This window comes from Camelus dromedarius, chromosome 17, assembly GCF_036321535.1.
Source record: "Camelus dromedarius isolate mCamDro1 chromosome 17, mCamDro1.pat, whole genome shotgun sequence".
In the NCBI taxonomy this organism is placed as follows: domain Eukaryota; kingdom Metazoa; phylum Chordata; class Mammalia; order Artiodactyla; family Camelidae; genus Camelus; species Camelus dromedarius.
In genome coordinates this window covers 45,827,640-45,852,979 of record NC_087452.1, presented here as the reverse complement: position 1 = coordinate 45,852,979, position 25,340 = coordinate 45,827,640, and the positions used below count along the sequence as shown (strand labels likewise).

General features: G+C 46.0%; 2 long non-coding RNA genes across 2 annotated transcripts in view; both read left to right on the top strand.

Annotated features, from left to right (window-relative positions):
• Positions 1-5,103, top strand: part of LOC135323318 (uncharacterized) — a 265,329-nt gene extending 260,226 nt beyond the window's left edge. Inside the window, exon 3 of the long non-coding RNA XR_010384722.1 lies at positions 4,928-5,103. This is a non-coding gene — a long non-coding RNA (uncharacterized LOC135323318). The remainder of the gene's footprint in view (positions 1-4,927) is intronic.
• Positions 5,104-10,559: 5,456 nt separating this feature from the next.
• Positions 10,560-25,340, top strand: part of LOC116158175 (uncharacterized) — a 36,403-nt gene continuing 21,622 nt past the window's right edge. The window contains exons 1-2 of the long non-coding RNA XR_010384725.1: positions 10,560-10,731; positions 19,102-19,163. This is a non-coding gene — a long non-coding RNA (uncharacterized LOC116158175). The remainder of the gene's footprint in view (positions 10,732-19,101; positions 19,164-25,340) is intronic.

Here is a 25,340-nt window from a genome sequence, read left to right as displayed (position 1 = left end):
GGGTGGGGAGGTCTGCAAATCTCTCTCTGTAAGAAGGGTATTCAGATATCAGGCGGCCAAAACAATGTCCACCATGAAGACTGACCTACCTCTTCATCTTCCTGACAATCAGGGTGCATCCAAAGGTATCTGCTTGGATTATTCAGGTTTTAGGATCTGTGTTTCAAAGCTCTTCCAGCTTTAGGATCTGAGTTGGACCGAGCATCCGCACTGCATCCAAGAGGGGTTAATGCATCATTTTAGGACACACATACTTTAGGACACACATACTAAAGAATAGCATGTACTTGGCCAAGGATTTGGAGCCAGGAACTCTTCCATCTCTTTCCATATCAGCTCTCCTGATTGGCGACTCCGCCTCAGAAGAGCCACTCTTCTTAAGCCTGCTGGCTCATCCCCGAAGCCGGGATAATAATATTGACCTACCTTCCAGGTTGGTGCAGGGGTTCATTAATTGCTGGGTAAAGAATTCTGAAAATACTTTAGACGCCCCCCTCCCAACACACACCTTTGTCTCCAGATCTGTTTCCCCTCCAGCACTCCTGCCACGTGTGGTGTAATTTGGGAACAGATGAGGGATTGGGGCACAGACATGACTTCTTTGGCATATTAAGAGATAGCGAGCCCGCGCCAACGTGGAGGGAAGGTCGTTGGCAGTTAGCAACCACTGTGAAGGTTTCCGTGACACCACTGCCTCGGCTCTAGCGATCAGGATCACGAAAGCACAGATGCCCAAGTCCTAATTGCTTTCCCTGGTTGTCACCTTCGTACATAAATAAATTAGCCGCCCAGTCCTTGACACTGATGGTATGAATGGCTCGCCATGAGCAGCTGTTACAGACCGTCTCTGATTAATCACACGCTCCTTCCCTGGCATCGCACTTAAGGTGGAATTCCTGCTCCCGTCTAGCCGCTCAGGAGAAGTCAGCCCCACAGAGTGCATCTGTGCACGTGATGGGGAGGGAGAAAGTTAGACCCTTATCGTCTTTATAATTATAACAAGAATATTTTCATATTGCATTAAAGTTTACAAAGCATCTTCACATCTGTGATCTCCACGGAGCCTCAGTAATACTTCGAGACAGGGAAAGGTGATCCTTTCTACTTAGTGATATACAACAACCCGCATCTGGAGAAGGGCCCAGACCTAAGATTATACAGCCGGAAAATGAAACCTTTAGCTTGACCAGCCTAGCACTCTCTGTATTTTAACACTCTCTTTCTTTAAGTGATAAGTAACCATCTCTAGTGCTCGCCTTTGAGACTGAATGAAATCCACTCAAAACTGTCATCATATGCAATCCCTCCGTGATTACGTGCTCTCTCATATACCACGTACTGTGCTCAATGCATGACGGGCAGAAGGGCATCTAATCCCCACTCTGCTGGGTAGGTGTCTTTGTCCCACTTAAGAGAAGTGAGCTAAACCAAGGCTCAGAGAAGTTAATAACTTGCCCAAGGACACAGAGACGGTCCAAGCATTCTACTGCAGTTCAATACTGCCAACTGCAAAGATGCCAGGTGCTGAGAGCCAGTGAGAGCCCTGCACAGGGCAGGGGACCAGCTTTTCACAGCTGAATAGAGAAAAGCGGAAGGTGCCTCTGGCCTCCAGCATCATGGGCTGTTCCACTCCAGTTTACCTCATCCATCAACCGAGAGTCTGTTTCTATCATTTGAATAGGAGAGCTGTAGGCTCCAGGGGTGGAGGCAGCCTGGGGTGAAGGAGGGGTTTACAGGTGTCCAGTGGGACACGCGGGGTATAGGCACTCAGGCTCCCGCCTTGGTCCTACTCCTTGCCGCCTGAAGTGTCCCCTCCCACCTCACGTCCCCTGGGAGGCAGGCACACCTGGGAGCTGGCCTCGCCTCCTCAAATTGTCACCTGTGGTTCCAAATGTGGCTGGGTGGGCTGCTCAGAACCTGATTTCTGTTCCACTCCTTCCCACAGCATCTGGCTTCGCACACATCCTATGTCTTAAGTCCGTGCTTTCTGGCCCAGGGCTCCTCTGAGGCTGGGGTGCTGGGTGCTCAGCAGGCTCATGCCTCTTGGGTCAGGGGTGGGCAGGTTGCACCCTCCCTTTCCGTGGAAGCTCACTCTGGGGGAGGGGGTATTCTCCAGAAATCTGTGTCCGTGAGCCCTTGCTGCCCACAGTCAACCACAGGCCTTGTTTTGCCTTTTTTTCTCTTTTCCTGCACCAGCCTCCTCTGCTTCCCGGGATCACCTTAAAAATAACTGCCTGCACCCAAATTCTCATCTCAGGTTATACTTTTGGGGAGAACCCAAACTAGGAAAAGCCTTCAGGGCATTATTCACATACATTTTCTTCTAAGCTGGGTGGAAAAATCATGTGGTAATTAGGTTCTAGATTTGAATTCTGACTCCTGTGTGACTGTGGGCAAGCTGTCTGACTTCACTGAGCTTCCTTTTTTTTTTTTTTTTCCACTTGTGAAAGGAGAATTGAAATCATACCTCCCTGACAGGGTAAATTTCTGTGTGTATTAAATGCATGAAGCAGTGTCTGGTATTCAGTAAGTGCCCAATAGTTGTCTGTTGTTGGTCCAGTGACTTACAGTGGTGGTTACAAACACAGCTTTGGAAGTAGGAGAGATCTGTTATCATCCAGACTCATTCACTTGATGTCCAGTGACCTTTAGCAAATTTCTGTACTTTGTCAACCTCGGTTTCCTTATGTATAGCAGACTAAAGAGACTGCCCACCTCCTGGAGCGGTAAGAGTTAATTAATAACTGTGGGAGGAACTAACTCGTAGCCCAGTGTATGATAGTGGATGCTCAGTACAATACAGCCGTGTTGCTGACCCCTCCTGGTCCCCAGCTGGATGTAATGACGTCCCCCTTGAATTCTTTCGACGCCTCCATGTGCACCCTCTAACGGGAGGTCTGTGCATGTCCCTGGCCTCCCTCCCAAGGCTACATCCTTCTTAAGGGACACTCGTAAGGAGTCATTCCCCCTGAATCATCTGCTAGTGAACCTTCACACGCAGGCAAGGTGATCTGAGAGGATCATATTAGAGTCAGAAGACTTTCTGGAAGTGACCTAGTGCAGCTTCCTCAGTGCTGGGGAGGCTGTGGTTCCCGGGCTCAGTAGACGTTAACTGAAGACAGTTCACTGGTGAGTGATGTTCCCCTGACCGAGCAGGAGGAAGGCTCACGAGAAGCAGGGAGAGGGACCTCAGTGAAGCAGCCTTTCGCGGGGAGAGCCACGGGGTTAAATTGTGGAAGGGGGCTCTTTATCCAGTGGTTTTGGTGAAAGGCAGATCCTCTTTCCAGGAGGCACTTTTCATTGGTGGGACTGTCAGCCTGGCCATGGCTTTCCCTGAAAAAGATTCAGGGTATCCTGGGGGGCAGGATGGGGGCCTCCCTGGCTGCTGGGCGTGGGGCCCCGGGGCTGTGAGTGAGGGGTCAAGGGTCTGGGAAGCTCTCCTTGACCTTCTTTCCCTCAAGTTCCCTGTGTGACTGCATCCTCAGCATCAAGCAGGAAGGGACACTGTGCCCCACAGGGAAGGGGGAGGACAGAGAGCAGAGGGCTCTCTGGAGAAGAGCTCAGGCATCTCCTCAGGGCTGGCGAGGGGAGCTGGCTTCTTCCCTCCCTGCCCCTGAGGGCTGACCGGCAGCCCAGACTGGCCAGAGCTTGTGGCCAGAGGGTCTGCCCTGATTTGCCTCCTAGGTTCCTAGGGTGATCAGTTCCTCTGACTCTTTCCTGTACCTCCATCCCCTCCAGAACCCCCTCCCAGTTACACCTTCTGTGTGGTTTCAGAAGGAGAGAGGATGGTAGGGGATGGAACCAGAGGTGGTTTCTCCAAGCTGGAGATCGTGGTGGTTGGGGCACCACCTTCCAGCTTTGGGGCAGACTGGGGTCTTTGGTGGAGGAGCGGCTGAGAACTGCTACCTCTGCATGTGATGGAAACAGAGAGCTGGATGGGGTTGGCGGGTCATCTCACCCCAACACCCATGCAGTCAGTGTAGGACTCCACTTAGTGGGTTTTTTGGACAGTGACCAGAGGCTCACTCCCTCCAGAGACAATCCCGCCCACATTTTCTACACTGGCCTCAGCCCAGCTCCCAGGGGACTAAACTCTCTTCGTTCTCTTCTTACCGGTCCAGTCACTCTTCAGCTTCCCTTAGTGCATTTTCCTCTGATTCCCTTTGACACGTTGCTGTTTCTGGATCTCTGTTCTTGACCTTCTTTCCTTCTCACCGACTTTATCTGCCTCGTCCAAATCCGTGACCTCCAGGTCTGCAGTGCCAGTCCTGGTTTCTTTTCCCTCTGCCTCCAGACTAGGCATGGCCGAAACAGTGCATTATTCTGTTCCCTAAACTGTCCCTCCTTCTGAATTTCCTAGTTGGTGAATAGAATCCCCTTTCCCCCAGTTTTCCCTAGCCCCAAAGCTGGTCAAACACATGCATGCACACACACACGCACACTCCCCTGCACCTCCACAAACACATGTCACCAGATGTGCTGGTTAAGTTCCTCCAGATCCGTTCCCCTCTTGTCCTCCCTGCCTAGTGCCCTTGCAGGCTGGCTTCTGAAACCACATCACCCAGGACCTCTGGTTGTGGGTTGGGTTCAGCCGACAGGAGGTCCTGAGAGGAGGCAGAAGTTGATGTGTTGATTCCTCCTGCTCCCTCCCTGACGGGCTGTCTCCTGTTGTTCACCAGCCCTCCCCCGTGGGTTCAGTTCTTTCTAAGTTCCCAAAAACCACTGCTTCCTTTTGTCCTTTCAAATCTGGGGTGGGAGGAGCTTCCTGCTTTGGTCAGTCCTGGGGCGTGACTGTCCCCTTTGGTGAGTGTGACCCTGCCCACGCCTCTGTGCGTGGGCCCTTCAGTAAACCCTCTCCAGCTCTATCCGTAAGCAGACTGGATGTTTCTGCTGGTCCTGCCACTGCTGTCTCTTTTATATTTCTCAGATCTAACCTGGACAATTGAAGATGCTGGTTTTCTGAAGGCGGGCCACCAGCAGTTCCAGACAATGTCTCTGGCCACAGTCCTCACTCCTGCTTCTGACCTGACTCTCTAGCAGCCTGATGTGGAAATTCTGTCCTCTACCTTGATTTTGTTTCCTGCCTCAGGCAAGTGGCTCTCTGGAATTTCCAGGCTTCAAGATTCTTCCTTGGTGTCCACACCCACTCCTTCTTGTGGATGCCTGCGTTGCCTGCAATGTACACAGTATGGAATGTGTGTCATCAAGACGGGCTTCGGGAGTGTGCGGCCATCTCAGAAGGGCCCTGTCCTTGGTCTGAGTCTCTGCTGTCACTGTCTTGATGTTATTGATAATTTTTGAACAAAGCCCCACATTTCCATTTGGCGCTGAGCCCTGTGAATTTATGCAGCCGTTCGGGTAGACCAGACTCTGCAGCTGATTGAGGCCGTGTGTGGACGTGGCAACGGATGACTCTGAATCACACCCAGAGAGAACGTCTCCCTTTCAGTTATCTTTCAATCCTTCTGATTACCTCAGGGAAAAGGTTTTATTTTGGCACCGGGATGTCTTTAATAGCTCCCCTGCCGTTTGCTAATTCTCTTCTCAGATTCTGGGCCTCAGATTCTGGACTTTGAATGGGCCACATTATAACATCACTTTGTTTTCATGGTTATCTTCTGTTTATGCAAAGTGATACTACTTTTCTGTTTATGAAACTAATGTAACATTTCCTTTAAAATGAATTTAAGTAAAAATGACAGGTCAGTTAAAGCCCAGATGTTAAGTAAATAGGCATAGAAGTAGCATTTGGGAGGGAGAGTATAGCTCAGTGGTAGAGCACATGCTTAGCGTGCATGAGGTCCTGGGTTCAATCCCCAGTACCTCCTCCAAGAATAAATAAATAAACCTAATTACATTCCCTTCCACCCCCCCCAAAAAAAGAAAGTTTAAAAAAAAAGAGGCATCTGGACAGAACAACAATTTCTTTTCTTATTCTTTTCTTAGTGGAGGTACTGGGAATTGAACCCAGGATCTCGTGTGTGCTAAACATGCACCTTACCACTGAGCTATTTCCCTCCCCCAAGATATAACAACAATTTTTAAGACTATGAGAATAACTGAAGTTTGGGAAACTCTACAGTAAGATATAAACCATCCTTCCTTCTACCTGCATCTCCCCAGAAGTCAATCCCAAGTCCTGTCTGCCCTTGCAGGTGCCAGGAAAGGGTTGTGCTGGGAAACCGATGAGCTTTTGTTTGTTGGCATCACCCAAACCAAGCCTGAACCCTGACAAATAAGTGGAGATAGAGGGCTGCTGGGGACACCACCCTCCAAGGGTGGCCTCAGCAGAAGGCACGGGTTTCTCTGTAAACCTGTAAGCGGAACTCCTGGACCGTAAGCTTGGCATTTCGGGGCTCAGCTGTCAAGGACGTGAGCCAGGGGTAGCCAGAAGTGGCCAGTTTCCCAGCAGCCCGTTCTGGGAGGTTGTGCTTGAAGGACCCACCTGAGTTAGTGATGCACATTGAGTCTGCACACTCTTTCATCCCCGCTTACGACACGTGAGGTGGAAAACTCTCCCTGCTGGCGACGTTCTTCAATCTTGTTACGCCCATCCTTGGTTTCATCGGCTAGCATTGAAAGAGGAAGCTCGTTAAACTAAGCTGTTATGCGTGTGGTTTTCGAGGTTGGCACAATAGACAGTTCTCAAGAAGGAAGATCTGCAAATGGACAGAAAAGCATTGCTACTAACGACATACACACTTTGAGGGAAAAAAGAAGAAAAAGAAAAATCCCGCGACACAAGGCGCCTCTGAGGGGATTTTGCAGTAGTGGACTCGTGATCTCACCGTCCCTCTGACCACTGTCGGGAGGCATGGAGTGATTCCATTGCCTTGGGGAAGAGAGTTGGGGGCAAGTTCCTGGGTCCACTTCCATGGTGTGTTTGGGACCCACAGATGTGGTCTAACTTCATCCTGTTCCCCACAGTGTCTGCGTGAGTCAAGTCAATGAGGGTTCCATCTGTCTACACCTGAATGCTCAGCTCAGAGAACCCAAAACAGGAATCCGAGGGCAGGGGAAAGTTAACAGTAATATTGATGATAATGATATAGTATGAGGTCTCCTTTCCAGGAACGGTGCAGACACCTTGTGTCAGTCATCTTCCGCTGGCTCTCGCAGCTAATTTGCAAGGTGGGTACAGTCCCCGCCTTACAGGGAGCCAGTCCTTTGCTCGTTAGCTCTAATTCCCATTTCCTGCCCTTCCCTTCTCTTGCTGGGCTTTGTATTCCGGCGAACTACATTTCCCAGGCCCCCTTGCCAATAACCCTCCGTTGGCTTCAGCCAGTAGGAGGCACTGATGTGAAACTGGGGGTGAGAATCTGGGTTTTCTCCCTCGCCCTCTGCCCCGCCTCGAGCGGCATTCTTTGCACGGTTGTAACCCCTTCGGCTCTGTAGGACACCTCCAGCTCCAGGGCTTTGATCAATCTCATCCCTTCCTCCCTGGTCCTCCACCTGCAGGGCGTGGCCACTTCCTGGGCTGGTAATCTCTGCGTTGCCTCACTGTGTCATTTTTCCTCCTGAGCTCTCATAATTTCTTGGACAACCAAGTCCCTGTGTGAATCCCCTTCACCTCCCTCCCCACCATTTGAATGGCCTGGGCTGGTTTTGGATTTCCTGGCTGGCAGAGGTTAGTCAACTTTTTTCTATAAAGAGCCAGATAGGACATTTTTTAAATTGAAGTACAGTCAGTTTACACTATTACGTTAGTTTCTGGTGTTACGGCATTATGTTTCAGTCATACATGTACATACGTATATTCCTTTTCATATTCCTTTTCATTATAAGTTACTAGAAGATATTGAATATAGTTCCCAGAAAAAGTTTGTTGTGTGTCTCTTTCATATATAGTAGTTAGTATCTGCAAATCCCGAACTCCCAATTAATCCCTTCCCACCCCCTTTTCCTCCAGTAACCCCCATTACATTTCTTGAAGTAGCAATAGTGAAACACAGGCTCAAAGAGTCATAAGGATCCTTTCCTCTGGGGTTTTGGGCCCTGAAACCCCAGCTCTGAGCAGCCCCGCCTCACGTCCCCTCTCACCCAGCTTTACTCATCATGGAACCCTCCATTTTGAAACTGTTAGCCTCTCAGGTCCTCCCACCAAAAGCATTTTTCTCTCTCTCTAGGTTTTCTACAGGTAAAAAGAAATGCATAACCTTTCCCCAACCTCTCAGATTTTTAAACTCAATTTCATTTAATGCCAACACCACACGTGATTAAAAACCTCCAACAGTGCCATTGTGACAAATGGGTGGACAAGAACAGGGATTGGCAATGGTATTTATTGGGCAGAATTCAATAAAATTTCTTGAAACCAGATCAGCAAAATACTGTTGGGCTATCTGAGGAGGCACTGGAAGAGCCTTCAGGGCATGACCTCCATTCTCTAGACTACACTGTGCTCACTCCATTCACAAGGACATGTAAGTCTTATGTTTGACAAACAGAGGAGGGATAAAAGGGCCAAAGGAATAGGACAGAGAGCCTAAAACAGGCACATGTCTAGAGGGACCCTCAATGTGTAACGGAGGTGGTCCCTCATAGCAGTAGAGAAAACAATCATTGAATAAACGGTGCTGGGACAGTTGGCTGTTCATATAGAAAATCTGAAATTGAACACCTACCTTATAACACATGTGATAAATTCCTAGTGGATTAAAAATTCAAATGTGAAAGGCAAAACGCTCAAACTTGTAGAAGACAGTGTCTTTATGATCCAGGGATTAGAAGGGCAGAAAGATTTCTAGAGGCACAAAAAGTACGAACTTTACAGGATAACATTGATTGGTAAACTGGACTGTTAAAATTATGAGCTTTTATTCATCAAATGACACCTTTAAAGAAAGAGAAAAGGCAAGCCACAAATTGAGACTTAAGTTTCTGTAATAAGGTAACCAACAAAGTATTAGTATCTGGAAAATGAAAAGAGCCCCTGTGAATGGTCAAGAAAGCAAAAAACAAAAACAAAAACAACCCCCCAAAAAACCAAAACCAAAAACAAAACAAACAAAAACCCCACAATTGTTAAATGGATGAAGATTATGAACACGTACCTCTCTAAATATAACCAACAAATATGACGCGGTCAATAAACATAAAAATGATGGTCTTTGTTAGTTATCAGGAAAACGTACATTATAACAACGAGGTCCACGTTGGATTGGAAAATAACTAAGAGGCTAAACCTAAAATAACTAAAAAGTCTGATACCAAGTGTTGGAGACGATATGGGTCAACAGGAATGAGAATTCACTGCTAACAGGAGGAAGCAAGTCGGCATTCCCTGGTGGGACTTAAGATGTACACAGTCTACGTATGACTCATCGACTTCACTCCTCGGTGCAGATCCCAGATAAGCTTCTGAAAATAATAACCTGAAACTGTAAGCACTTCCTAGGTTACCAAGCACTGCTCTTGGCATGTGTAGTCTACAAGCTAGTTTTAATCCATTTTTTGTAGGCATTATCAACTCTACTTTTCACAGAGGTTTAGTGATCCTTCTAAGGTCACGTAACTGGTGAGTGGTATTGACATGCCCCCGTGTAGAGTTCCCCTTCTCCTGGCAGCAGCCCCCACTCGTGTCTGGGGATTCTAGTCCTCCAGTCCTATGGGGTCTGCATGAGGCTCCATGCAGACTTGGTCAGTCACCGACAGTGGCTCCTAGGCCTGTCCATTCAGAGTGAACATAAGGACAACTGCAAAGTTTCTAGAGCTTTCATGCCTGGGAGAAGATGAGACCACAGCTCACAGAAGCCACCATGTAGAACCTGAGAAAAAAGCAGAAGGTAGAGTTGAGGGATGGGAAGAAATTAAGACTTAATGTCATAATTTACAGCTCAGAGAGATCTAAGGCCAGATTTACTCCTGAACATTTAAGTTACTTAAGCAATAAACTCCCTTTTCACTCAAGTGATTGAGTGAAACGTACAAGCCAAAGAATTCTAGACCAAACAAGGACAACGATAAAAGCAGAGCCCAGGGGCCCCAGCATCCACTGTTCCTTCTGTAGCTCCACTGAGCAAGATGTGGCTGGTGAGCCAACAAGAAAAAATGGAAACAGTATTTTGCTTTCACTCAGGCAAGAATCTTTGGAGGTTCCCCCCCCCCCAGCCTATTAAGCCACAAAAATATTTTTGTCTCTTATTTTTATGGGTATATATCTAGTTTGTATCATATCCAATTCAAGGTCAACGACTTCATAACTGAGGTAGTTTCTTTCTCAAAAATTCCCCTTAACAGAGTCAAGGACAACGTTCTGTAATTATAGATAAACTCATCCAAGCTACCGGTTGTATTTAAAGATGAGCAAAGTGAGGATATCTGTTAAATTATTATCATGAAAGGACTGTGGGCTATTTACTTCAACAGGAATGAAGTATGTTGACACTCAGATAAAAGAATCAACCATACAGAGCCCTAAACGACATTTCCTCTCCCCCCAGGAGAGTGGGAGTTGTCAGAGCTGTCACGGGATGTCCTTGTCTTCTGACAGAGGCGGACTACACCCAGAGAGGGGGTCCACCTCGCCAGCTGGACTCGGTGAACTGAAGCTGAGGGGCTCTGGAAACCGTGCCCATACCTGCAAGACCATGACGCCCAAGCTTAGTCTGACAAGTGTGAATGTACTTAGGAGGGCACTGCAGCAGGGGACTGAAAGCAGGACAGCACAGGAGTTCCAGAACAGTGATCACCAACGCGGATGGTGAAAGCCATTGCAGTCAGAACAAACAGGTCGGGTTACCAAAGGATGAACGCGAGATATCAGCACAACTGCCGAAATTGCAGAACACTCAGAGCGGGTCCTCAGAGTCCCCACTGCTTGTTCACCTCCCTCCAGGGTCTCCAGGCTTCCCTCCTCCCTCTCCCCGCAGCCCCACAGTAAGGCACTCGACTCAGATAGTCCCTCTCTTCCAGGGCTTAAAGCTCCATAATTAAGTCTATCTTTCTTTCCATCTCACTCACCAAAATTTCCATTTCCTCAAAGAATCCTGAACCTTGGAGCCACACAGTGCTAGGTTAGAAGCCAAGCCGTGCTACTTCCAGAGGAACAAAGCTGGGCCAGTTAGCTCTCAGTCCTAAGTCTCAGTTTCCTCATCTGAAAATATGAGAATAATCGTAGCCCTGAATTCCAAGAGCTGTTGAGGGGATTCACTGAGATAAAACCTGTAATGCATTACCCAGTGAACGGTCTGCAGGAAAAGCCCAAGAAACATCAGTCATTCTTATTATGGCTACTAGCAATAATAATAGTAATAAAGATAAGGATGATAAATAGGTCTCCCCATCCCATGGAAGTTGGTCTATTTTTGAAAAGGAGTTTAATTGCTGGGTGACAATTTTTTGGAAGTACTCATTCACCATTTGCAAGACCCTCAATTTCTTTTGGGCAATGTCCTCTTAACTCTGGGCAAAGTCTTAACTCTTAGAGTCTTTGCATTTTAAGTGGAGACAAGACTACGTACTGTATTCATTCACTTGTTCAATCATCCACTCACTCAGTTGTTCCTACGCCGGGCACTGTTCTTGCTTTGGGGGTTCTGAGGGTGAACAAGACAGTATTCTGTGCTCAAGGAGTACACCTTCTAGAGCGGAGACTTAGCCACCAATACGTGGCTAAGATAGTTTGAAGTTCCATAAAAGCAAAAACAGGGTCATAGACAGAGAGGGATGGTGTGGGGTGGAAGAGGAGAATGTTCTAGATTGGGTGTCCAGAGAAGGTTCCCTGCAGAGATCACGTGTGGACTGTGACCATAACTAGAGAGGGAACCACTGGAGGGAAGGGCACCTGGGGAAGAAGAGAACAAGGGAAGAGTGTTGGGGAGCAAAAGGAAGACCTTGGATACTGAGGTCAGGGTCCAGGGACACGGTGTGTGTGAACTTACTTTGTGCATTTCAAATAATTATGCAGACTGTCCATTAGATTTAATTCTCTTACCCCGACTCACCTTTCCCTGCTTCCTTCCTCCATTCCTTCCTTCCTTCTTTCCTTCCATGTCTCTTATACCAGTGCTATAAATATACCAGTTTCTTTATCCAGTCATCTGTCAATGGACATTTAGGCTGTTTCCATGTCTTGGCTATGATGTATAGTGCTGCTATGAACACTGGGGTGCAAGTGTCTTTTTGAATTAGGATTCCTTCTGGGTATATGCCCAGGAGCAGGATTCCTGGGTCATATGGAAAGTCTATTCCTAGTCTTTTGAGGAATCTCCATACTGTTTTCTACAGTGGCTGCACCAAACTGCATCCCCACCAGCAGTGTAGGAGGGTTCCCTTTTCTCCACAGCCTCTCCAGCATTTATCATTTGTGGACTTTTGAATGATGGCCATTTTGACTGGTATGAGGTGACACCTCATTGTAGTTTTGATTTGTATTTCTCTGATAGAGATATTGAGCATTTTTTCATGTGCCTATTGGCCATTTATATGCCTTCGTTGGAGAACTGCTTGTTTAGTTCTAATAAAAGACTCAAAGGTCACACAGTATCCATTTTCTCCTTCCTCACAGTAGTAGAACCCCTGAGTTTTAGCTAGAAATCCAGCCACCCAAGAAGAAACTACATTTCCCAGACTCCCTTGTAGCCAAGTGTGGCCATGTGATTGACTTAGACCAGTGGGAGCTGGGCAACTTCCGTCTCCTAAAAGATTGACCTGGACACTCTTCCCCCTTGCCCTGGGCTAGACCGCCAGTGTGGAAGTGAGGCGGCATCAGCCGTAAGGACATTTGAGAAGATTACAGGGCAATAAGAAGGAAGGCACCAGGGTCTCTGAATGTCCTTTACAGCAAAGCCACCCTTCCAGCCCAAGCGAGCTCATTCTAGACCATTTCTTAGGAGATAAATACGCTGATTTACTGAAGCCAGTATAGTTACACAGCTTTGTTCCAGCAGCCTTCCTCTCCTCACCCACTCCCTCTCCTTCCGTTGTCAGTCTTCCTTTGTTCTTCCTCAGGTTTCAGGGATGAGAGGTCCTTCCTTCACTGCACAAAGTACTGCCTGAAACCCTAACACAGCTGCTTGGGAGCACTGTGGCCTTGGGCAAGTTCCTTGCCTTCTGTGAACCTAATCTGCAAAAAATAATAGTTGGAAGGATTTGTCAAAAGGTGAGAGTATAGGTTCATCCACCTCGTATTTTATGACTTAACTTACACAACCAGTCTCCGGCCTATTTTCCTCCAGTGCGTACTCAAGTCCATTACCCCACACTCCATCAATGGCCTCCCCATTGCCCTTAGGAAAGAATCCAAGTTTGCAAAAAAAAGTTTACAAAGCCCCAGATGATTGGGCTCCAGTGTCACCTACAGGCACAGCCAGGAGTGCTGTTGTTGAGTTGGGAAAAGACCCTCCAGCAATCAGGCCTGTAATTCTAACTTTAAGGCCTCGCGCTCTGAGTTTCCTGCAGCTCAGCTAACCTGAGGGGTGGACAGTGGAGGGGTTACGACCAGAGGAATCACAGCTGGGTTTAAACACTGTCTCTACCATTTCCTGGTGTGACCTCTGGCAAAGGACTTGACCTCCCTGTAAAATGGGTATAACCTACTACTCACCTCAAGTGACATATTCAGGGCCACACACAGTGAGCATCCCATCCCATGTCCCATGTCCCTAATGGTGGTCCACCTGGGACACAGAGGGAGACCTAAGCCCACTCCCAGCGCATCCGGGGAGAGGTTACGTGGTGCGAACAGCCAGATCCAGCATCCTTGTGCCGTGTCATCAGCTCTGGATCCCTCTCTACCAGTATGCCCCCAGGAACCATATGCAAGTTGACTCTAGCTTTTGGTGTTCTCTCTTGGAACCCTCAGGCATAAAAATCCCTCATGTAAAACACCCAAAGCCCAGCTATATTGTCATGCATTAATTAAAACCACAAGCCAGCAACCAAAAAGTAATTTTTAATTAGCATTTTACTGCAGTTTCTCTCAAGGAACACCAAAGAGGGAACACAGAAGAACTTGTTAGAAATTCTCTCTTCTATTTCATTCATTTCCAATTCATTTCCAAACCCTGTGGCTGTCCCAAAGACTCAGCCTTCTCTCTAAAGCAAGACATGCACTCGTGTGTGCACACACACCGACACACACACACACACACACACACACACACAGAGCCCACCAGAGGTACCCCAGAGCCAGCTTGAAAGCACCAATTGTTAAATTTTCAGGAATTTTGTCAGCTGGTTGTTAAACATGGCCATTATTAAAAAATCAAATCATATAAACTTACAACAAAATTAATTATAAACAAGTGATAAATATGCAACACTCAGAGGAAAAACAAAAGGAGTGAACATACAGCAGCGTGAGTGAACCTCAAAATAGTTATGCTGAAGCCAGAGAAAAGGAGGGTACACACTGTGGGATTCCAGTTACAGAAAATGAATCTCTAGTGAGAGAAACAGAATCAGCGGTCACCTGAGGGCAGGGCTGGGGAGCAGTAGAAGAGAGAGGTCACCAAGGGGCACCAGTGATGTAAATGCTCATCATCTTGACTGTGGTGGGAGTTTCATAAGTGTGTACAAACGTCAAAATTTATCCAACTGTACACTTCAAGTATGTGTGATTTCCTGTGTGTCAATTGTACCTCAAGAAAGCTGTTAAATGAACACTCAAAATCCATCACTCTCTAAATCTTTTACTATCTATATACTCTTTTTAAAAAAATTTTTATTGAAGTGTAGTTGATTTACAGTGTTAGTTTCAGGTGTACAGCAAAGTGATTCAGTTATACATGTACGTATATCTTGGAGGGGCATTCTTTTCCATTATATGTTATAACAAGAAATTGAATATAGTTCCCTGTGCTGTACAGTAGGTCCTCGTTGTTTATCTGTTTTATATATAGCTGTGTGTATCTGTTAATCCCAAAGTCCTAATTTATCCTTTCAGTAACCACAGTTTGTTTTCTATGTCCAAGAGTCTGTTTTGGCTCATAAATAGAAATTGTATAATTTTTTTTAAGATGAATGGATAAAAAAGTTGTGGTATATATATATATATATATATATATATATATACACATACATACATACACACACACAAGTGAATACTACTCAGCCATGAAAAAGAATGAAATGATGCCATTTGCAGCAACATGGAGGGATCTAGAGATGATCATACTAAATGAAGTAAGTCAGACAGAGAAAGACACAGATCATATGATACTGCTTATATGTGGAATCTAAAAAAGAAAGATACAAATTCTATAAACTCTTAAGGTTTCTTTACACTCAGGATCTGTAACGGAGGATCTGTACTACACAGTGGTGCTGTGGGCATCTCTTCCCAATTCCGTTTTCAGTGGCTTCATGTAGGTTGCTTGAAATTGGCCATGGTGGGAGTGTTTGCACCATAGAAGTCAACAAATACTATAAACCAGAGCTTGGTTTTTTGTTTTCTGGGTTGTCAAGAGTTGAGCAAGTCACGGAGAAAATGCTAGTAATATAGATTTAATTTAAAATTGTGTCCTGCCTTGTGCTGGAAACAGCCCACCAAATTAAGAAAATATTCTTTTGACATTCAAAAACTATTATCCAATTACACAAAAAAAAGGCACTCACTCACATCATTGATGAATGTGTAAAGTTAAACATATGCTTCATTGTTCCACTTTCCTGTATCTACCTTGTTAACATAAATGAAAATATTAACCAACGTTTACATTAGAACTATATTCATTTATCAATTGCAATGAATATGAGTTCAGCAAGAATCAATGGGAGCATTCTGTGAGCATCAGTTGCTTACAAAAATTTGTAATAAAGAATATTACATATTTTATTATTTGTAAATTGTGTGCTACACAATAAGATCTATAGTAAACATGTATGTATGTGTACACACACATACACACACACACAGAGTTTTGTTTTGTTTTTCAGAAACCCTGTATTAAACATTTACCAGGGCGATGTCACTGTGATGTCACTGTGATATTGTTTGCGAGACAACTACTCCATTTCATGGTGTCCCGTCCTTTCTTCACTTTAAGTCTTTATTTTTTTTTAACATTTTTTATTGATTTATAATCATTTTACAATGTTGTGTCAAACTCCAGTGTTCAGCACAATTTTTCAGTTATTCATGGACATATACACACTCATTGTCACATTTTTTTCTCTGTGAGTTATCATAACATTTTGTGTATATTTCCCTGTGCTATACAGTGTAGTCTATTCTACAATTTTGAAATCCCAGTCTATCCCTTCCCACCCTCCACCCCCCTGGTAACCACAAGTCTGTATTCTCTGTCTGTGAGTCTATTTCTGTCCTTTATTTACGCTTTGTTTTTGTTTGTTTGTTTGTTTTTGTTTTTGTTTTTTAGATTCGACATATGAGCGATCTCATATGGTATTTTTCTTTCTCTTTCTGGCTTACTTCACTTAGAATGACATTCTCCAGGAGCATCCATGTTGCTGCAAATGGCATTATGTTGTTGGTTTTTATGGCTGAGTAGTATTCCATTGTATAAATATACCACTTCTTCTTTATCCAGTCACCTGTTGATGGACATTTGGGCTGTTTCCATGTTTTGGCTATTGTAAATAGTGCTGCTATGAACATTGGGGTGCAGGTGTCATCCTGAAGTAGATTTCCTTCTGGATACAAGCCCAGGAGTGGGATTCCTGGGTCATATGGTAAGTCTGTTCCTAGTCTTTTGAGGAATCTCCACACTGTTTTCCATAGTGGCTGCACCAAACTGCATTCCCACCAGCAGTGTAGGAGGGTTCCCCTTTCTCCACAGCCTCTCCAGCATTTGTCATTTGTGGATTTTTGAATGACGGCCATTCTGACTGGTGTGAGGTGATACCTCATTGTAGTTTTGATTTGCATTTCTCTGATAATTAGTGATATTGAGCATTTTTTCACGTGCCTTTTGATCATTAGTATGTCTTCCTTGGAGAATTGCTTGTTTAGGTCTTCTGCCCATTTTTGGATTGGGTTTTTTTTTTTTTCTTATTGAGTTGTATGAGCTGCTTATATATTCTGGATAGCAAGCCTTTGTCGGTTTCATTTGCAAAAATTTTCTCCCATTCCGTAGGTTTTCTTCTTGTTTTACTTATGGTTTCCTTTGCTGTGCAGAAGCTTGTAAGTTTCATTAGATCCCATTTGTTTATTCTTGCTTTTATTTCTTCTAGGAGAAAATTTTTGAAATGTATGTCAGATAATGTTCTGCCTATGTTTTCCTCTAGGAGGTTTACCGTATCTTGTCTTATGTTTAAGTCTTTGATCCATTTTGAGTTGATTTTTGTATATGGTGTAAGGGAGTGTTCTAGCTTCATTGTTTTACATGCTGCTGTCCAGTTTTCCCAACACCATTTGCTGAAGAGACTGTCTTTGTTCCAATGTATATTCTTGCCTCCTTTGTCAAAGATGAGTTGACCAAAAGTTTGTGGGTTCATTTCTGGGCTCTCTATTCTGTTCCATTGGTCTATATGTCTGTTTTGGTACCAATACCATGCTGTCTTGATGACTGTAGCTCTATAGTATTGTCTGAAGTCTGGGAGAGTTATTCCTCCAGCCTCTTTCTTTCTCTTCAGTAATTAAGTCTTTATTTTGTAGTTCTCTGATTGAGGAGTTTTATTGTTTTTCTTTTTTATTTTGTTTGTTGAATTTTCCCAATTTCAGAAAATAAGAAAGGAAAACTTGAGACTGACCAGATGAGCAAGAACCCTTCCTCCCCACCTGTCTCTGCTAGACCCCTGAGCAGCTTCCTGGGCTTTCCCTCCAGCTTACCCTCCACATTCCCTCCAGGCATCTCTTATAAACCCCAGCGTGGCCATCCTGACAGTCAGCTCCTCAGGCAGGTCTGCGTGGCCCAGACCCCACCTGTCCCCAGGTCCTCTGCGGCTGCCAGGCTGAACCTGGTCCCTGTGCTCTTGTGCCTCAGGGCCTTGGCTCCTGCCCCAGACCCTTCCTTTTTCATGCCTGGACAGCTTCTACTCCACCCACAGCTGGCAACCTGGCCTTGAAACAGAGGTGACAGATCCACTGCACAATCCGCCAGAGTTTCAGAAGTGCTCGTGGTTCCCAGCATCCCTGCAGAGACCGCCTGGGGATCACTGCCTTCCGGAACACTTGCTTACACCTCCCCCATCTCCCGAGACCCGGTTAGAAGCCCTTCTGTAGCCTCTCCCAGCAGACGTCCTGGATACTCAGCATGTGTGATTGATCTATCGGCCTGCTGACTTGTCTGTCTGCCCACTGAACTGTAAGCAGCTTATAGTCGGGGGCTCTGTCAGGATCACTTTTGTATCCCAGCTTCCAGCACTTTTCTGATACGTAGTAGGCGTTCGATAAACGCTAGCTGAATGACTGAAGGAAAGTCCTGTGGTCTCTGGGTGGTTAGAAGGCACCAGTTGGCGGAAGGGAATGGAAATGCTCTCTCTCGCGGTGGTTGTGTACATTTGGACAGGTTGTGTGCTTTACAGCTTTAGGAAGGCATGATTTATGTCACGTGTCTGTGAATGGCACCCCCAGAGACCACCCAGGAAGCCCCTCCCCATCTCCAGACTATCATTCCCTGAGGGCGGGGACCCTGCCTTCCCAGCTTCAGTCCTGCCTGTGAAGGGGCAAAACCCACAAAGGGACCAGCAAGACCTTCCAGGCAAGGCCATTGCCTTCCCGCTTTTGTGATTCTGTAAAAGGGCTTGCTTCTAGGAAAACAAAACTTACCCCTAAAATTCCACTCGGTCCCAAAAGCTCACTCCTGATTGATCCATTTCTAATACCTCATTTGCATATGGCACAAACTTAGTCAAAACCTAAAACCCTATAAAAGCCTGAGTAAATCTACAGACAGGGTCCAGAGCTTGGATTGTTAACTCCTCTGGGCCCGCGGCGTAATAAACCTGAGTTCTCCAGCCCTCCGAGTGTCGCTTGGTCTCTCGAGGGGATTCAGGTTTCTGTAACACCTGTAGCACCTAGCAAAGGGCTCCAAGTTTGGTAGGTTCAGCTGGCCGTTCGAGGAATGAATACCAATGTTCAAGGGATTTCTTCCTAGAGCCGTAGTCACCGAAGGATGGCCCTTCTTCACATTAAGGATATTTTCATCTTTAGAGCTATGATGAATAGTGAAAACTGATGTCCTTTACTCCCTGCAGGGCACAGAATTGACTGAAATACCTGTTGTGAGCCAGGCACGCGGGACGCTGAGGAGACAGTGGTGAGTAAAAAACAAAGGTACTGCCCTCAGGAAGCAGACCAGCCAAGGAAGTGTATCATCCGATGTCAGGTAGCAGGAAATGGCAGTGAGAGGACACAGGGGGAGCGGAGAGCAATTTTAGGGCAGGCCGTACGCAGGCCGTGAGGAAGTGACGCGTGCTGGGACCTGGGTACCAGGGCACTGAGCAGGCGGCCGGCAGAGCCAGCGGAGGGGCCTGAATGTGGGGATGAACTTGATGTGCCTGGAGTAGAACTGGAGGGCCAGCAGGAGCGAGCGGGAAATGGCAGAGGAAAAATACCACAAAACCCTTGCATTCTGGCCTCCTCTTTCTAGGCTCCACGAAGCTCTTCAGTTAACAATCAGTTTGGTTTTTTTAAAAAGCCACTCCTTACCTCTGGCTACAAGCTTACATCACCATTTAAGATATTGGGTTTTGTTTGTTTGTTTGTTCTACATTTGTATATTCCAAGCCTATCTTCGTGATATGAAACCCTGGATAATTTTTTTAAACACTATCATTTCTTCAAGCAGTACAAGCTTTCTTTTTTTTCTAAAGAACTGTTTGTGGAGGTGACTTCTCCATGTGTCTGCTGCTGTCCACGACAAGTCAGATTTTTTTGCTAATTGTAATTTCAGAAATGGCCTTTTCCTGACCTTACCCCAATTTCTAAGCACCTTCTGTGTGTTGGCTATTGGCAGGGTGACCATAAAGCAAGAGGGCTTAGGCAAGAGGCAAACAAGTTTCAACATGGAAAATAAAAGTGGGCTGAAATTTGCTTGTCTTTGCTTCTCTAAGCATGTGATGCAGCAAAAATAATTTAGCACTGCTCCTTACAAGGAGAGCCTGGTTAAAGATGAGCACCTTTCATCCTAATGGGGGTTCCTTTTGTTCCTTGTTAATCAAGTCAAATTTGACCGAAGCATTTCTTCTCTTCTTCTAGAAGGTACTTGTGTGCAGAGTATTATATTGAAGGCTCTATTGTCCTCTGGAAAATAAATTCCTACACAGTTTTTTTCCTACCACAGAATGCTGAGCAGTTGGGTGATATGAAATCATTCATGATCGGATGGGTTATGCTGAGAATATTCTTTACTCTGTATGGACCAAGTCATGACAGTGGAAAAACCCAAGTCAATTTCACTTGATCCCATGGTATTATTTCTCTCTCCCTCACACCACAGTCCCAGAAAATGACTGTTCATTTGACAGGTTGAAACAATGGCCACATAAGATTAGAGCTTCTGAAGTATCAAGGATAAAGAGTGCTCAAAGACCTTGTAAACAGTGGTTAAAGTGCTAAGTAGTCTTTCATAAAACCTTGAGACAGGTGATAAAGCTATGAGTGTTCCTCTCCGTTCCCAGCCCAATCCATGTAGAAAATATGCAGTTCAGAATTTGGGAGAGAGGGGAGGGAAGAAAGGTGTACATATTTTGAAAAAGTTCCCCAGAATCTGACAAATATATGTATATGTATGTATACGTATAACTGAATAGCTTTGCTGTACACCTGAAACTAACATTATAATCAACTGTGCTTCAATAAAGCATAAGAATTTTTAAAAAAAGAAAACAGAAAAAAAAATACATACTGAAAAGAAAAAAGGAAAAGCTCCCCAGATTTCACGGTGATTCTCCTGCTCAGTCATTTTTCTCCTCCTCCTCCTTTTTAGTTCCTCTGTTCTGTGGCTGTACTTCTGCAATTTTTTATCCCCTGCCTCAAAATTTGAGGAGGTATTGTTTTTCCCCTCATTCTTCTTCTGCCCGTTTCATTATTTTCCTCAATACCTCTTTGCTTTCCTTTTATTCCTTCTCTCCCAGCTGATCGTAATACAGAATTCAAGTGTATTTTAAAATAGTTACTGTATCTCTGAAATTAAGTTTATGTTCCCCATGCTTCATGGTAAAATCAGAGTTTGGAGGAGGAGAAAGGAACCAACATTTATTAAACACTTCAGTGCCAGCCCTTCTGCCAGGTGCTCCAAGGACATAAATTCACGCAATCACTTTAACAACATCGGTAGATTAGATTATTATTCAGAAGTGTTCACTCCCTCCCCCTGACTTTCCTGGGAAGTGTAGGCTTCCTGCTCCAAAGATGTGGAGTTTGCCTGTACAACTTTCTTTGGTCCCCACTGGGCAGGGTGTCCTTCCCCTCCCCTTGGCCTTGGCCTCAGTCATGTGACCAGCTTTGGCCAATCAGGTGTCAGGAGCTGAGATGCAAGCAGAGATTTGAAACAGGGAAACACGTTCTCAGGCAGCCCCCTGATCCCCCGAGGAAAATGAAGCTCTCGGAGAACAAAACCACTCCAACCCAGAGTAGCCAACTCCCAGCTGACCCCTGTGCTCCATGGACCCAGGACCTAAACAAAGATGTGTTGTATTATGCCACTGAGATTTTGAGGCTCATATCACACAGCAATAGCTAACCAATGCACTGTCCTAGAGTTAGTAAACAGCAGTGACCCTCTTTAACCAAAATGGGAGCAGAATGAGAAACAAGCCCGTAGTCACCCAGCTAGTCTGCTGCAGAGCCAGGGTGCGCATGAAAGTCTGTCTGATCTAAACTCCGATGCAGGTCTCTTCTTTAACCTTTATAGTCCTCTTTCCATAAAACGAACAAAATACATTTTATTTTTACTTTCGCATGTCTTGGTTGATTTTTTAATGAGGTCATTCGCCCTCCCTAGAAAGTGTCTTCTTTCCCTGGCCCAGAAATTTGACTTCCTAGAAACACATTTCTCCGTGTGTGTGTGTGTGTGTGTGTATTCTCATTGTGGCCCACTGATGACAGGAATAAAAAAACCTAATAACTGGTTATTCCAAAGATGGCATTTTGATGTATATGTAATTTGTTTTTTAAGCTCAGAACTGATCAGATATGAGGAGGAAGTGCCAGTGTGTGATGAGTAATCGCTTCCTCCCTGCCTCTAGCCTGGAGGCCCCGAGCACAATAAAACAGGAGTATTCCGAGTGCGGGGCCCTGATAGCGCCAGCCCCAGTGCTCGGCAGGAACTGGTGGCGTTACTGCTGAGTCACTTGTCATTACTTTTCGCACCTGAGAGTACAGAAGAGAAAAAGAGTGAGGAAACAGGACAAATACAGGGCTCGGTATTTGTAAAAGGCCTGAAGACCCCTCTGGCTATTAGAGATTGATCAGCTTAATGTCAATATCTGCCAGGGTACTGGAAAAAAGTAGTTAGTCCATTTGCAGTGATGCTGTTGTCAACTCAGAAGTCAACCCTCTGGCCAGCCGAAAGGGTTTCCGCTTTGCCAGCTTAACCCTGGATGGTGAGTCTTTAAATATCACCAATGATGGATGCAAAGTTGACAGGGAATGCTGGCTTTTTTGTCAGTCCATCTTTGGGATACGATTCTGAGTTTCTCAGCCTGGGCACTACTGTCATTTTGGTCCAGATGAGCCTTTGTTAGCAAGGCTGCCCAACGTATCGGTGATGTTTAGTAACAGCCTACCCTGGCCTCCACCCACCAGACGTCAGTGTCTCCAGGCACTGCCAAATGCCCTCTGGGGCTCTAGAAATAGGCCCTGGCTGAGAACCACTGAGGCACATAAATGCTTCCTCTAATCGCATTTCTTTGGTAAAACAAACTGTAATGCGATCTGCTCTCCCTCAGCCTTGCCAGCCTCTGAGCGTGCTCTTGCAGGCCTGCGCACAGCGATCTCACGCAGACTGTCAGCTCTCCAAGCCCCACAGTCTCGCCCAGTTCCTTCTGGGAATCAGCCCGGCTGCCCCACGAGCGTTCCCACCGAGGGCTCCACTTCCATCACCACGCGGTGCCCGCCATCCTTGCCTCCTCTGCCCCAGCCCTCCTCTCCCCGCTTCCGGGTGTCTGCCACCCGGTAAGCCATTTGAGGACGTGCCCCCACCCGCCGCAGCAGCGCTGACCGTGTCCGTGAGGATGTCCACGCTGCCTGCAGGAGCGCTTAGAGACGCCAGCCCTGGAGACGGCAGACTAATACCACCTTCCCTAGAGGCTTCACGGCACCAGAACCACCGGGCTCCCCATCGGAGGGCCTCCGTGCACCGGGCTGCTTCACCTGGACAGCTCAGATCTGTCAGGAAAAGAATGCTTTGCACACAATGGTTCTCAAACCGTTAGATCAGCACTTCTCAAATTTACTGTGCAAAAAGAACTTGTTAAAATGCAGAGTCTGATTCAGGAGATCTGGGGTGAGGCCTGAGAGTCTCCATTTCTTACCAGCCCCCAGGTGAGGCTAGGCCTGGACTCCACTTTGAGCAGCGAGGATGCAGTCGGCATCACCTGGGGTGCAGGTTCCTAGGCCTGCCCATCAGAGATTCTGATTCAGAGGGTCTAAGTGGAACCCAAGCATGCATGTTTTCAACAACTTTCCCCAGCTAGTTCAGCATCCACACTTTGAGAACCACCTCACTGCTGCCGCCTTTATCTTTATCAGACTGAGAAACGTGTTCCCAAGGGCTCCCAATCCAGGGAGCTACAGAGCTGATTCCACAGGATTGTTCTCTTCCTGGTTATAAACTCTCTCCCTACAGGCAAATCACCTAATGCAAATACCTCTCTGATGGTGCACTGGGTCATCAGAACTACCCAGACAAGCCCCAGCCTCCAGCAGCTATCTTACGTTAGATGCCAGCCTGCTGGGCCCCCAGCAGCCTGGAAGGGAAGAAAGTTTGAATCTCCTTCCAGGCTGGAGTCCAGGGAGAGCCTTTCAAGTAGAAGGCACAGCCATTAGCCCATCTAGAAAGTGTGGACTGGAATCAGCCGGCTAGAAATGCTGAGCTGGAAGGTCAGGGGTCTTGTGACCTTGGGCCACAGCACTGCCTGTCCGTTGAGTCATTCCCCCAGACACAGGAGGCTGGAGATGTCTACCCCTCTACTGCCTTGGAGTTTCAAGGCAGAATCCATCTTTTGCATATTCACGCAAGGCAGAGTGTTTGGGAGAGAAGCTTCCAGGTTAAAATCCATGGAGGGCTCCCTCCCGTGCATTCACCAACAGAATTCCCTCTTGGTACCCTTTTCCCCTCAAGAATCACACTTTTGTGTCAAAACAGACACGAGACATGTCCAGTGAAAAAAAGAATACTTCCAGCCAAAGGGAAATAAAGAAAGAGGCTCTACATTTCAAGACAGAATTGAGCAGTTTATATGACCCACTATTTTAAAGGGATCCCAGGATTGACAACAGAAGTCGGTGTGACCCGGCTGAATGCATCACTTCCTCTCTCCCTCACAAGGAAAAGGAGGTGTCCTCACTCCCCAGTTGTTGATAAAGACATGGAGTTCACAGAATATGAAGGAAGAGGAAAGAAATCCAGGTTCCTGACCCAGGGAGCTGCCCTCTCAGCCCTGTGCTGCTTCCACTGAAACGCCCACCTTATTTAAGCCACTGTTATTTGGGGTCTTTCTATGACAGTAGCTGAAACCTACAAACTAATCTTAATCGGATTCCATGTCCCAAACAACGCGGGTAACTATAGCACTTAAATACCATAATTTAGGAGATTTCACATTTTTCTGAGGGGTCTTCCTTGACGGCACATTTGCATGTGAATTTAAAAGATGAACAGTCACCGCTTTGACCTCCGGCGCTTTTCTAAGGCCACCCCCACCCACCCCTGTCCCATTACCCGCTAACACCGTAATGCATCGATCAGACACTTCAGTAAGGACAGTATATGAAGTAATGTCCTGACAGATTTGGCAGGATCAAGCTAAATCCACCCAAGAAGAAGAAAACATTTTCTATTTTCATAATAGACTTTTGAAGAAACCTATCATATTACTATCTTTCTTTATGGAAACCCATATTGCAAAGGATGAGCTGCTAAGCCAAAGCAGATCAATACATACGCCACGTGGTTCACCTCAATTCCAGTTTTCTCCGGTTCTGACTTCAAAATCGATATCCATCTCATTGCATACTCTTTTTATAAGAAGAAATGATCAACATTTTACACTTCAGGTTATAATCCAATCTCCCAATCTCTTAAGAAATATGGATACAGTGACCAGATACCCCAGATCTTCCTGGGTCAACCAGATTTCAAATGTTTTTCAGTCACCATCTTTGGGTCCTGGTCTAGGGTAGACCCTCGTGTCCAAGAATGCATTCTTATTTTTCCCCTTTAAGATAAAGAAATACAGGTTCCCTCAGTCTGAAAATCTGCTACCTCACA